Source organism: Nelumbo lutea, chromosome 1, assembly GCF_056320005.1.
Source record: "Nelumbo lutea isolate HS-2025 chromosome 1, American lotus-T2T, whole genome shotgun sequence".
Lineage (NCBI taxonomy): Eukaryota > Viridiplantae > Streptophyta > Magnoliopsida > Proteales > Nelumbonaceae > Nelumbo > Nelumbo lutea.
This window is the reverse complement of record NC_142684.1, coordinates 140333835-140348721: the sequence shown is the minus strand read 5'-3', so window position 1 is coordinate 140348721 and position 14887 is coordinate 140333835. Positions and strand designations below refer to the sequence as shown.

General features: G+C 43.7%; 1 long non-coding RNA gene across 1 annotated transcript; it reads right to left on the bottom strand.

Annotated features, from left to right (window-relative positions):
* Positions 1-437: 437 nt before the first annotated feature.
* On the bottom strand, positions 438-2731 carry LOC148877960 (uncharacterized). Its single transcript, XR_016099746.1, has 2 exons — positions 1991-2731; positions 438-1864 (listed from the first exon to the last, which is right to left on the bottom strand). It is a non-coding gene; the product is annotated as an uncharacterized LOC148877960 (long non-coding RNA).
* Positions 2732-14887: the final 12156 nt, after the last annotated feature.

Sequence of the window (14887 nt, the reverse complement as noted above, 5' to 3'; positions counted from 1 at the left end):
AACTTGATAGCAAATGATAGAGTAGATATACATTCCTGTACAAGCTTGCACCAGTGAAGGGGGAAATTCATTTTCTTCATGACTTCAACCAAGAAATGCCGATCCATTCTGTCGAAGGCTTTGGACATGTCTAACTTAATTACAGCCCACCCCTTCTTCATTTTTTATCTCTTGGCATGATGAAGAATTTCTTGAGTGAGGAAGACATGACCTGATATTTATCTCTTAGGAACCTAGCATGGTTCAGCACAATTAGTTCCTGAAGTAAAGGCTTCATTCGATTGGCCATCCATTTAGTGATGATTTTATAGATAATGTTGCAGAGACTTATTGGCCTTTCTAGATTTCTGCATTTGGAAATAAAAGTGATGCAAGTGTTGTTAATTTCCTTAAGAAGTTGTCCTGACTAGAAGAAATCAGATATTAATTGAACAATGTTTGTTCCGAGAAAACTCCAATTGTATTGGAAAAAGAAGGTTGTGTATCCATCAGGACCAGGGGCCTTGTGAGGATGCATTTGAAATAGTGCTTCATCAACTTTTGACATTTGAGTGTAAATGAGTTTGGAAAACTCCAAAGCGTTAAGCTGGTAGATTTGACTTGATTCATCTATACTACCAACTTGCTTGATTGCTTCTTCAAAAACATATGCTATATAGTTGTAATTGGCTTCCTTGGATCCACTCAATGCCTTGTATTCTCCTTTTGTGCTTCACTGATTTAGTATTGCCATCCCTTGCTTTTAATGCGTCATATGGTGAAGAAGGTCTGTTTTGAGATTTGCGCCGCGTACTCCTTATCTAACATGATAACAGGTCCGCATCATCACGAAAGATCCATATTCTTTAAATTGGATTTGGATCTATCCGAATAAAGTTTTGGACCGTGTCCGCATCCCATCATTGGGGACGTTTTACTAGTCGGATGGGGCTCATCTATTTATGATATAGACCTGGATCTAGCTAGTCCGTTCAGTTCAATTCAGCACCAACTTCCGAAACAAAGGATTCATCCAGAAAAATCTCGATAACCAAAATGGTGCCTCGCCTGCTTTCCTGTGGGCTGTGGGCCTTCCCTTTTGGTCCGGTCCCCACACGATAACACGATCGCCGCCTGTTTTCTTCGTAAATTCACGCTTTCAGCCGGCCATTGGTTTTTCTTTACAGCTTCCGTTTCTCTGTTTTTCTTCTCTCTTAGATTAAATTATTTATTATTATATATCTTGTTGAGTAAACCAGGATCCTTTCTCCTCTCTTCCTATAAATATATACGTTGCGTAGTCGTACACCCATATAAGTCAGAACTCAAAACAAAAAAAACAGCCGAAACCAGAAGAGCAAACCTTTGAAGCTCTCTCTCTCTCTCAAAACCTTCATCAACAAGCCCAATTCTCTCCATTTTGATAGCTTGAAGTAGAAGAATCTCGGAGATGAGCCTGAGGTGCATGAGCAGAGTTTTCTACCAGGCGGGGTCTCGGGCGATGCAAGGGATCAAGGACCAAGCTACCAAGTACGATTCCACCTTCAAATCCCTCAAAGATTCGACGACCTCTTCTGCAAAGGTGAGGCGATTCTCCAGCGCCCTCGATTCCTCCGTGAAGACCCCCAACACCGAGAAGTTGAAGCAAGCCGAGGAGTCGCTTCGGACGGTCATGTACTTGAGCTGCTGGGGTCCCAATTGAAACAGAAGAGTTGGCCCTTCTTCCATATAACCAACTCTTCTTCCCTTCTTTCTCTGATTCTCTGTATATAAATATGTTGAACGATGGCGCCTGTAAAATAATTTCATGTATAAACATGCTTTCGTTTTACAAGTTAATTTCGTTTTGGTTCCATTGCCGTTTTGGTCAGAGCTGCCACCATACCTGAAAATGTTTTAAAAAAGAAAAATACAAGTTAAAATGATGTTTTCTGAGCTCGGTGGGCTGATTTTTGAGAGAACGGTGAAGCGTTATTTTCTTTCTTACTAATTAAACAGTATATATCAATACCTTTTTTGGAAAACAGGATAGTTGGGATATGCTGTGAATTTTAACGTAAATTCACATCTGCGTCCCACAATGCCTCAGAAAACAGGAGATGTTCTTAATACAACGTCGTGGGGGGATGTATGGGTGCAGATGTGAAATTGACTTGTAGATGCCGCATCTGGATGGACGGGATTAGAACGACATGTCAGATACAGATTTGGATTCTCTTATACATATCGTTTCGTTGGAGTTTTCCGCGTAACTATGCCTGGTGGAACCGCGTAACTATGCCTAGTGGAAGCTTCTTCGTGCCTATGTGATTTCATTTCAAACAGTGTTTTATAATTACTTAATAAAAATGTTATAACAACATATTAAGGAAAAAATAAGCAATTATTAAAAAGCCATTTAAGAGTTGTTTTTCTTTAATTACTTATTAATAAGTGAAACTGTGAAAATTTTAGGACTAAAAAGCCCCTATTTATATTTTTAAATACTCAGAATGCCCCTATCTCTCGTTAAACCCCCCTTCTTCCTCATTCAAACAGGATCGAGCATGTTAAAATTATTATTTGTATCGTGGTTATGGAGAAAATAGGTTATCAAATATCTCCATCCCAATAAATACTTCAAAATATAATAAATGATTTGATAAGTGGGTCATCAAATAATTTTAAGTAATTGTTAAAATAAATGCTTTTAAAAAATATTTCCTTTAACAATCACTTATCAAACAGGGCCTTCGTTCAAGAAAAGATTAAAACAAACATTTAAATCCACCCAAGAGAATAAATTCCTTAGCAAAATAAATGAGAAGAAAGTAAATACTAAAAATTTTTTCTATCTCATTTTACTCAGGTAATACTGTAATAGTCATTGTTATGGATTGAACGAAGGAAAAAAACGAAATTAATTAATTACAGGGAAAATTATTAGGAAAAGAACTCACATCCTCGAAGAAGGAAGGTCAGAGAATATGAGATCAATAAGAGATATCATTCGATTGCAAAAAACAATCTAACATAATTGTTGCAGATACTACAAATGAATTAATTGGGGCCCCAGCAGATGAGATGCATGACCTTCTCGGCCTTCTCAGCTTTCCTCACAATGTGTTTCTTATCCATGCTGGATTTCTTCTCGGGATCTACGGCACTGGAAACCCATCTGACCTGAGAGGAAGCGCCGGATTCTACTCTGGGTGTTGGCCGGAATAGCTTGAGCCCGGTCATCGTTCCTAGCCAGCTCTGATCCTTCTGGAGATGTCGCTTGTTACCTTGTTCTAGCTTGTTAACTGAAGTGCAACCGATCTCTTATAAAATATAAAATATAAATAGACTGGTTCATAAAATTTAATAAATTAATCTACTCCTGAGCGTCACAAATGACCAAACAATCTCCTTTGATTATTATTATCTATTGGTTTGAGTCGTTTGACTATCATACCTGAAACACTTGTTATTCAAAAACCACTCAATTGGTATCATAAATGTGTTAATCAATCAACTATAATTCATATGTACGTTTTGATTGGTCAAGATTCTTCAGGTACTATGTTCTTACTATATCATATATTTTCTTTTTTTTTTAATTAAAAAAACAGCAAAACAGGAGAAGTGATTTTATTTTTAATAAATAAAAAAATAAAATTATCTAAAATTCACCATGATCTTTTAGTATTTCAATTAAGCTCATCATAACTTTTTAAATTCTCTAAAGAACCCCGTATTAGTGATCTATAATTTTATCAAATTTTTTCTAACTACCCTCCAAATAGTAATTTAAATAAGCACTCCAAATATCACTGGGAGAAACTGTTTGTCGTCATCTACATTCTATAACGATGAACCAGCAGAGGTGGGCCCCCTTCACTCTCCCGCCAGCTAGGTGGGGTAGGTGTGTCTTGTCCATTATTTCTAATGTTATGATCCAATGCTTCTCTCAACATATGAACCAATCAATGGAAAATTGAATATGTCAGAGATAAATCCAAACAATAACCTTTTCGATAGATAAATTGGGTTTTAAACTTGTTACAGGTTAATTCTCTTTTGTTTTACCTCTTTTTTCTATTTTCATCTAAATTAACGTAATTTTTGTGGAATTAGTCTTATTTTATTGGAAAACAGTGTCACATTAGTGTAAATATGTTTTTTAAAGAAACACTCGTTGTTTGATTGAGTATTTTTTCCAAAAATATGATTCAGACCATAGCTTGAAAATCAGAAAATATGTAGTATGAGAAAACGTCTATTTTAACATTAATCATTTTTATACTGTTACTAGTAACAGGCATTGAAAAAACAATTATGTTGCACAGTAGCAACAACCCTCTCAAATAAAAAAGCCGTTTTACGGTAAACTGCATACTAATGCAGCACCGGGTTCTTACTAGAGAAATGAGACCGGTTCAGTGAAGGGGTCACAGACTACACGTCTGCATGAGCATGTATGTAAAGGATAAGGGGAGTTTGGGACATCTCAGTAACGTTTTCAAACCGCAGTTGACCCGGGTAGTCGGACCGTTTGGCCTGGGATCCATTCAGGCAATCGATTTCATTTTATTTCAAATCCAGCATCTGGTAAAAAACTGTTAAAAAAATTAATAAACCGTTGATTTTGGCAGTCGAACCGTTGACCCGTCGACCCATTTAACAGTTTTTTATCATTTTCTTTTTATTTTTCTAATTTTACTATCAGAATGGACCATCCATTCAAACTAGACGATTGGACTATCGACCCAAAAACCGGTGATCATAACGGTTCCATTTTTGAGTCATTTTTTAAAACGTTGCATCTCAGCCTGTTAATTGATTGCAGGTATGAAACAAAAGCTACGCTATCATGATTTCGAGTGGGTTCTTCGGGTGGATGAATTAGCTAGTTTGGTATCGATGGCGTTTTGTAAGATTTTGTCTTGAAAAATGAGACAAAATCTGTTTTAAACATTTTGTACGGTTTTTTATGCCTCAGCGACAATAGTCGCCGTATAAACCAAACAGTGAAAATCGGTCTTAAAAATGAAAAACGTCAAAATTGATGCTTTCTTAATAAACCGTTCACACGATTTTTGAGAAATGACTCAACCAAATAACATTTTAGCAGTTTTTTGATAAACGCATCTCTAATGCTGAGCTGACACCGTTTCTTCCAAAGCTACATCGATACCAAATATCATCTACGTCTTAGAAATTCATTTATGAAAATATTATATTGAAAATATGTTCAATGTTAACTTCAATCAAGCTTGAAACTGAACGAATCTGTTGCCTGTCATGGAAACACCATCTGATTCAGACCTAAATGCCCCCTCTCGATGGAGAGGTCACGTCCGTCAATTTGTTTCTTCAACATTAAAAAGCTGGCATTGCAAGTCCAAGCTCAAATTGTTCAAAATCCTCTTGCAACTTTGCATTGGGAACATCTCACATAAAATAAAGCATATAAGTACAAAGATATTCAATTCTAATTTGACAATAAGGCTTAGTTTAGAAAAAGTACAAATATAAATACATAAAAAATAATATAAAATACAATGATTTTTATTTTATAAACATGATGATAAGGCTCAATCTGAAAAAAGTATAAATACAAATTGATGATGTGCGACCTGGTCACTCCTAGCTGGAAGTGGTTGTGCTCCTAACTGGCGGCGGATGAAGCACCTATGAAAAAAAGATGAAGGGATCCCGGGGAGCTCACCCGGTGGGAACACTCTGATGCTTAAGTTAGTAACTGGGAGAGAAAGTTGAGAGCTGAAAGAGAGTTGTAGAGAAAAATAAAAGGGCTAGAGTGCAGATCACGCAAGTTGCAATACCATTGCTCTTTGGGGGTCGGAGCTCTTATATAGCGGTGTCCTGACATATCTGCCGTAACCGCCTCTGATTCTCTACCGCAGCCGTTACTTGCTAGGGCTGCACAGGCAACTGTTGCAGAGTACGACCCTGCTAGGCAAGGGACACCTCTCTGGGTTGGCAGGCACGACGCCGCCTAGCGAGAGATGTGGGTGCAGTCTCCAAATTTGGTAGGTACAGTTGTTTGGTAGGAGATCTTCCAATGATATGCCGAGCTGCTCTGCCCCGAGCTACCTCCTACCTCGCTATCTTGTGCCGAGCTGTTGGCATAGTGTCGAGGTGCTTCTACCCGAGGTGGCCTACTTAGGTTTGGGCAGGAGTAAATTTATTCTAACTTAGGAGGCTCCCGAGCTCAACCCGAAGTGCTTTCAGCTCGGGATATTCCCGACTTGGAAGAACCTTAGCTCGGGGTAATCGGAGTGTCATCTCGTAGCGAGCTGCCATGCTAGACCTTGGCGGAATGGTCGTACTGAGTTGACGCTTATGTTGAGTCATGTCCACATGTCCCCTCATGATGAGGTTGGGTCAAATCACCCTCCATCAATTGCCCCCCACTCCTCGAGCCAGGGGTCCTGACCTGGGGCGGGGAGTTCACAACATGATGTGTGGATTTAGCCCGAAGTCTAGGCTGCCTCGTCAGAGTTCATCGGTCGGACCAGTTCGCTGCTTGGCTCAATCAAGGATAACCCGGGTCACATACAGTTCACGTGCAAACATCACGTGATCTATAGACTCCACGGACGTAAAAAAAATGTGCTAAATTGATTTCACCTCGAGGGTCACACAACCGGTTTTCTTGAGAGCCGTTAGATCATCTTGATCTCAACCACTGAATCTCGGGCATATCGGCTATATAGGGGGGACCCCAATCATTTTCTCTGCCATAAGTTCACTAACGCTCGTCTTGAGGTCATGGCCAAGCTCTTCAGCTCGGGTTTTCCAGTCCGCCATTCTTCCTAGTTCGGTCGTCTTCCCTTGGTGAGTCTCAGCCTCTCCTCTTTAGTTCGGTCCTAGTCTTTTCAGTTTCGTAGCTAGCTTCCCTTAGTTCATTTTTCAGTTCGTAGATATGTCAGACCATAGCTTCGATAGTCTTTTAGATGAGCCCGAGGCAGGTACCTCGGCTCAAGTAGGTGCCTCTGAGGCACATTCCACCTACGAGGTGCGGGAGACCTCGGGTAACCCAGCATCCACCCCTAATCGAGGTCGGATACTAGACAAGTTCAGTCCTACCATGATGGTAGACAGGCTTAGGAGCCTGATAGCTCGGTATAACCTTCCTAGGGAGAGTATACCTACCACCTTCCTGCGAGCAACTTCCCTTGGGAACACGATCGTGATGAGATCGTGATTTTCGGGGAACAGCTCGTGGCCAGACTCCGCCTTCCATTGCACCCCCTAATTATTGAAGTGTTAAATCACTTCGACATCACTATAGACCAGCTCCACCCGAACTCCATTCATAATGTGGTCGGTACCATCTCCCTTTGCTTCGACTACACCCTGCCTCTCAACCTTGACATTTTCGCCTCCATACTTTCCATAAAGAAGAATGCTTCTAGCATTCTCCTCAAGAACAGGTGGACTTACTACCTGTCCCCTCGCTCGGGCTACAAGCTGCTACATGACCTCCCCAATAAAATCCCAGCCTGGAAACGGGATTATTTTGTAGTTCGGAACCCTACGGGATGGCCCCTCCCAACTCACTAGAGGGTGGTCATTCAGGACTCCGGCATTACGCTGGACCGGGATACAAGGGAGATGCTCCAGTCGTGGGTGGAGCTCGGCTTCGACTACAAGGACTTCATCACCGAGAACAAGCTCATTGAGGCCGGTCTAAGTCCTGGTAGGTTGCCTTGTTTAGAGTTAGTATTTTTCTTCAGTATCCAATTTCTACTTCTTGGTAGCATTACTGACGTTGAACTCTGTTACAGGTCCTATGGAGCGACTTAGTGTAGAGAAACTCTTTGGAAAAATGAAGGGGAGAAAGAAGCGAGCTGCAAAAAGAGCTCGCATTGAATCTCCATGGGCTCCTACTCCGGAACCTTAATAGCTTGCTATAGCTCCTCTGGTGATTGACTTGGAGGGGTCAGAGAACCTCCCACCTCGGGAGCCTGAGACGAATGCGGAGCCTATTCCTAAGACAACTATGGAGCCCGCTCTCAAGACCACTACAGAGCCCGCTCCCGTGCCCGTCGCTTCCTCAGGGAGCGAAGGAACAACTCGAAGCATCTTGAACCCGCATCACAGCCTTCGGAAGAGCAAAGGGGTTGTGTATGCCGAGGAGGTCTCCAAATGGGCCGAGCTATCACCTTCTCAGCTCGGAGCTCAAGCAGCTACCCACTCTATGGTGGTAAGTCTCGTTATACTTCAAACTTCTGCAATTGTTTCCTTACTGGTGCTAACTAGCATTCTCTTGGCAGGTGAACTCTGTCGTGCACGTCCTGACTCTCCAATCTGAGAGGCACTTGAAGCGAGCTCTGGCTGCCGAAGACTCAGCCCGCGCAGCTCACTCCGATCCGAAGCTAGCTCACAGCCAAATCCACCGGTTGGAGGGCGATTTGCTAGCTCAGAAGGAGCTAGTTACGTCATTGATGTCAGAGAAGGAGTGGCAGCACGAGAAGGAGGAGTTGTTGCGCGAGAAAGAGGGATTTCTATGCAAGGTGAAGAACCTTGAGTCGGATAAGGGGACTCTGAAGCACCAAGTAGAGAACCTCGAAGCTGATGTCAAGGAGCGAACTGACATCCTTCTTGGCACTATGGAGGAGGCCAAGGTAAAGGTCGTCCAAGACTACGTCAAGTCAGAGGAGTTCGACGGGGTGATGGTGGAGGCCTATCTTAAAGGCTTCAATCTCAATCGGTGGCTAATAAAGTGTGAGTTCTCGCAGCTCGACGTAAGCGCCATCACCACCTCACGAATCACAGGAGAGATAGCCCGTGAACCTCCAAAGACCTAGACTCTAAGGAGGAGGGTGATGACGTTGAAGAGGCTACTACCACCGATCAGGCCAGCACTTCTGTGGAGGCTTCGAGGGAGAAGTCCCCCAAGTAGTTCGAACGATCCTTGTACTTTGAGCCTGCGAGCTCAGTTTTTTCCTTCTTTCCTTCTTTGTAACAAACTCCTTGTAATGAAAGTCCACTTTTCGCAAAGTGTTTGTGTAATTTACCTCATCTGCCGAAGTGATTATTTTACCCCAAGCTGTTAAGCTATCGAGTTAAATACCCGAAGTAGGGGTTTCTTGACTGTCATCACCTGAACTGTCTCCCAGTGCTTGGGGTGATTCTATGATGTACACCGAGGTGAGCGAATAGTAGGGTGTATGCCCGACCTGTCTGCACCTGGGTTACTTAAGTTGACGTCGGTTGTCCCTAACGGGTTCAACCTGTTGTATGCCGGGGTGGGCTATGCATCATAGGGTTCACACCCGAGCTGCTTGCGCCTTAGGCATTACAAGTACATAGCCTATGTCGATGAGGTGATTAGGTCTTACATGGTACCGAGGTCTTTCGTTAGCTCAGCATTTTAGCCCTTAGGTTGAGGGAGCGAGTTAAGGTCCACTCTCTAGAGTTCGCCCATGCCGAAGTGGTGACTAGGCGTCGAGGTCCTTAGCTCAACGTTTTAGCCCTTAGGCTGAGGGAGCGACTTTTAGTCCACTCTGGAGTTCGCCCATGCTGAAGAGGTGACTGGGCACCGAGGTCCTTAGCTCGGCGTTTTGGCCCTTAGGCTGGGGGAGCGACTTATAGTCCACTCCTCTAGAGTGTCCGCTGCACAAGCCCTCGTGAGTGTCGCGTAGTATGAGCTTGGCTTCAGAAGGTCGCAATCAGCACAGATAAGGGAGCGTGTAGGATATTCGGTACACCCGTCTGTCTATTATGATGTATTTGGCTGCCTGACGCTCTACCCTTCTGGGAGCATTACAATCTACAGAGAGGGTCCCATGTAGCAAGTAGTTCACGAGTGGATCAATCTAGCTCGACTCGACTTGTACGACAGGAGTGACCTCCTCTGCCCCCTAAGAATGCTAGGCCGAGGCAGGTTCTCTATGTACACGGTCCTCATGGTGTTATCGCTTGTGCTGGCTAGTTGGGATAGGGCATTGGCCTCAGCATTCTCAGATCTCAGGATCTGTTTGATGAAGTATGACTGGAAATTGAGTAGAGCCTTTTTGACTTTGGCTAAGTAGGCGACCATAGTTGGCTCGCAAGCTTCGTACTCGCCAGTGACCTGTTTGACCACGAGCTGGGATTCACTGCAGATAACGATGTGTTTGGCTTTTACTTCATTTGCTAGGGCCAGCCCAGCTATCAACACCTCGTACTTTGCCTCATTGTTGGACACAATGAACTCGAAGCGTAATGCGTACTCCAATTTCACGCCGCTTGGTCGGTACAGAACGATTCCAGCTCCGCTGCCCTACTGATTTGATGAGCCATCAACATGGAGGATCCAGGGCTTCTCATCCCAGGTCGGGTTCTGTCTAACCTCGAGAGAGGCCGTGCTAGTTGGAGCCTCATTGTGCTCGGGCTCGACCAACTCAGGAACCTTGGTGCTGAAAGTGCATTCTGCGACGAAGTCAGCTAAGGCTTGGGCCTTAATGGCAGTTTGTGGTTTGTACTGGATGTCATACTCACTGAGTTCAATGGCCCACTTTGTTAATCTACCAGAGAGCTTGGGCTTGAGCAAGACTTGCCTCGTAGGCTTATTGGTGAGGACGACGATCGTATGAGCTTGGAAATACGGTCAAAGTTTCCGAGCTGCAACGATAGCGCGTACATCAATTTTTCGATCTCTAGATACCTCGTCTCTGCTTCCTACAACACTTTGCTAACATAGTAGATGGGTCATTGGACCTGATCTACTACTTTTGTCAGTACCGAGCTGATTATCTCATCACTCGTGGAGAGGTACAGCTCCAGAATGTCTCCCTCCTCGGGTCGGGCTAACACCGGGATACTAGCGAGGTACCTTTTGAGCTCGTCAAAAGTGAGCCGGCACTCCTCAGTCCATTCGAAGTCTTTGCTTCTCTTAATTGCCTTAAAGAAAGGCAGGCAGCGATATGCCGATTTAGACATGAAGTGGCTCAGAGTGGCTATTCGGCCATTCAACCTCTAAACCTCCTGAAGGGATGAGAGATCCATCATATGGACGCCCAAATCTTGAGGAATAAAGGGGCGAATTTCAAAAATTTTTCTCTCCCTTCAACTGGGAATCGCATTCCCTATTTAGAAAATCATATTTTCAAGGATCAATCTTGAACCATAAACTAAACCAGATCTGAACCAAAAAGAGTAGGAGAGGATTATACCTGATACAGAGAAATAATATCTCCCAATGAAGGTGTTCACGCCCAAGGAAGGATCCAAAGACTACTCCCACTGAAGATGGCACTGTGTAGGATGGAGCAGAATCAACAGTGTTCTTCTCCAAGAACTCTGTCCTTCACAAGAAACAGTAGGTTGGCACGTGAGCACAGCTTCCTTTCAAGTCTTTCACAAAGAACTGATGTCAAGATCGAATCTTGACTTCTCCCACAAAGTTGGAGATCGAACAGGCAAACTGGGTGGCAAGAACAAGGAGATGGCAAGAAAGAATTCTGCAGAGTTGCTTAATTCTTTCTGTGTTTTCAGCACTAAAGAGAATGTGAATGAATTCTCCCAAAGGCTACTGCCCCTTCCTTCTCTTGTAACCCTAAAAGATCAGCTCCTAATCCAATTAGGACTTGCTGATCCAAATCTGATTTGGATCAGACATCCCTTTAAGTGATAATGATAAACCCTTATCTTATCTGTAGATTAGATTAGCCTTCTCCTAATATCATTAGAAGGTTTCTAGATCTGAATCACATTCAGATCTAGACTCTCTAAGTGGATAGGGTTAAGACCCTATCCTATCTGCTAATCCATCTCAGAATTTGTCCCATATTTAACTAATTAAATAGCCCAGTTCGAAATGGGCTTTAGGCCCATTAAGTTTATGTGCTCACTTAACCTTCCTAACTATAGCTCAGTTGGGCTTCCTTGTATGGCATGGGACCCAAGCATTGATCTACACATCATCCACATGGGTTCGGCCAGCCTTTGTTACAAGGTCTGGCCGAATACATTGTTATGGACAGTGCACCCCCTGAAACCCATCAAATGGGCTCTATGGGCCCAACACTTACACTAAGTGGCCCCTGAGCCAAGCCACCTTGTAACACCCAAGGACTATGGGCAGATGCAAGATTATCCCATCAGGTATTACCCTCAATGGACTTACACTTAACCTCTCAGCCCATAATGATCATACACTACCCGACAAGAGAGGACCTCTCCCTCGGTTGCAAGGAATAGTGTTGCACTCTCTACTTATATGGATCCCGGGAATTAAAACCTTTTTGCAAACCTCTTAGAAACCATAATATATATACTTTTATATCTCATGTAAAATATACTTTGCAAAACAAATCTTAACGATTGAAATCGGTTGCCGACAGTCTTGGTTTCCATCAGTGAGAGTGCATCTCCGATCATTACCTTTGTCTGACAAAGGGGCTGATCCTATCACTATGATCACCCACTCAGATGATTTCTCAGATTGTCCCAACATACCTATGTTTTGACCCCCGCTAAGGATCTCACTGATTGGTACATCAAAGACAACCCAATCTGGCACCTAGTGCAGTATCATAATTGAGTCTAGGGGTCGGGTGTAACTTTCTAGTTTTGCCCATTAATCTCCAAGGTCCAAGGCAATACCGGAAATCCGATCCAGTTCAAAGATTCAATTAATCCTACACTGTATGTGCCTAGGGTCTCACCCTGGTAGCTGAGACAGGCCACCCCAACTGACTTGGTGGCACAACAGTGTCAGCCTTATCAGGATAGGTCTCCTTTGACCGACCCACTGCCTGTAAACATTCTAAACTAACACGAGTCTCATTAAGGGTCCAGTTTAAGGGTATTACATAGAAACATACCAAGGGAACATGAATCAAATATGTACTTTTATTCATTTACAATAAACTCATAATGTACACCATTCTAATTGAAGCTAAGGGCATACAAAACTGTCTAACACCTCATTCAATTTTCGGGGTGGTCTCATATTTTGGATGGCCTTAATTTTTTCAGGGTTGGCCTTAATACCACGTCGGTTGACGATGTAACCTAGGAATTTACCTGAGGTGACACCAAAAACGCACTTGTTCGGGTTTAACTTCATATTAAACTTGCACAAATTTTCAAAAATAGAGTGCAAATCTTTTATTAATTCGCTTGAAAATTGGGTTTTGACGACCATGTCGTCTACATAACATTCTACTTTTTTGCCAATCAATAGCTCAAACAGTCGGTTTACAAGCCTCTAAAATGTTGCCCCAACATTTTTCAGTCTGAAGGGCATGACCTTGTAGTAGTACAGGCCGAGCTCGGTTATGAAGGCCATTTTTTTCTTCGTTAGTAGGGTCTAGTCTGATCTGGTTGTAGCCCGAATAGGTATCCAAGAAGTTCAGTAACTCATGCCCTGAGGTCGCGTCCACCAAACGGTCGATCTTGGGGAGTGGAAAGCAGTCCTTCAGGCAAGATCGGTTTAGGTCGGTATAATCAATGCACATGCACCATTTACCGTTAGCCTTTTTTACCAGAACGGGGTTGGCTACCCAACTCGGGTAATGGACTTCCCCGATAAAATTGGCTACGAGGAGGTTCCTGACCTCCTCGTCAACTGCTCTCCAACGCTCTGGGGTTTGGTTACGTTTCTTCTGTCTAATGGGCCTAACTATAGGATCATTGTTCAGTTTGTGAGTAATGATTTTAGGGTTTATGCCAGGCATCTCGGCCGTAGACCATGCAAAAACATCTAAATTTTGAAGTAAAAAGCTTACCAATTAAGATCGTAGAGGCTCCTCCAATGAAGCGCCGATCTGGAGGGTCCGAGTTGGGTCCTCTATTGAAGCAGGCACGAAAGTCATCTCTTCTGTAGGTGGAGCTCGCTCTTCACAGTGCTCCGCAGGTCACTCTAGCTCGAGGTCGTCTGCCACCTTGGCTTTTCCTTTGAGGGTGGCAACATAGCACTTGCGAGACTCAAGCTGATCGCCTAGCGCTACCCCAACTCTGAAGTCCGTGGGGAACTTCATGTCCAAATAATAGGTGGAGACCACTACTCGTAGAGCATGGGTGATGGGCCGACCTATTATGGCATTGTACGATGAGGGAGTTGCGACCACCAAAAAGTTGTGGTCGAGCCTCACTATGTTAGGCCAGGTGCTGACTTCCACTGAAACAAGGACTCTCCCTAGGGGCCTGACTTCCTCCCGCTGAAGCCCACCAAGGGAGTGTTCGCAGGCTTAAGATCACTCTCCTGAAGCTGAAGCTTGTCGAAAGCAAGCTTGAAGAGTATGTCTTCCGAACTGCCGAAGTCAATGAGGACACGCTTCACCTCGAAATCATTGATTCTTATCTTTACGACAAGCACATCATCATGGGTGTACTGGACTCTACGCGCGTCATCATTGGTGAAGAAGATTGGTTCCTCTGTCTTGGGCCGCTTCGGGGGATTCCGCTCTTCTCTTTCAATTTCACGAGCTGAGGTCCTTGTCGCGGCTGAGGTGAATCCCGCTACAATTGATCCGTCGGTGATCATTTGGATCATTTCCCGAACTAGCCTTTCTTCGGGTGTCTGCCTCTGTAGTTGGTCACCTTGCCTATTGCTGGACTTAGGAGCATCTCTACCTTGCTCCCCTTGTCACCCTGTTTTATTATCATTTTGTACAAAATTTCTTAGATATCCGCAACGCAAGAGTTCTTCTATCTCATCGCGGAGGTTTTTACAACTTTTGGTACTATGACCACGATCTTTATGAAAATGACAATACAAGTTCTTATTTCTAGCATTCGGGTCTCCTCTCAGCTGAGGTGGCCACTTCACATACGTCGCATCCTTGATCGCCTTGAGGATCTCAGCTCGCTTTGCGTTCAATGGCGTGTAGTTTGGCTTGTCGGTTGGAGGAGCTCAGAAAGACCGGTCTGGCCTTCCTCCCTGAGCTGACTCTTTCTTCTTCTTGCTGTCCCCATGGGTCGAGGGCTC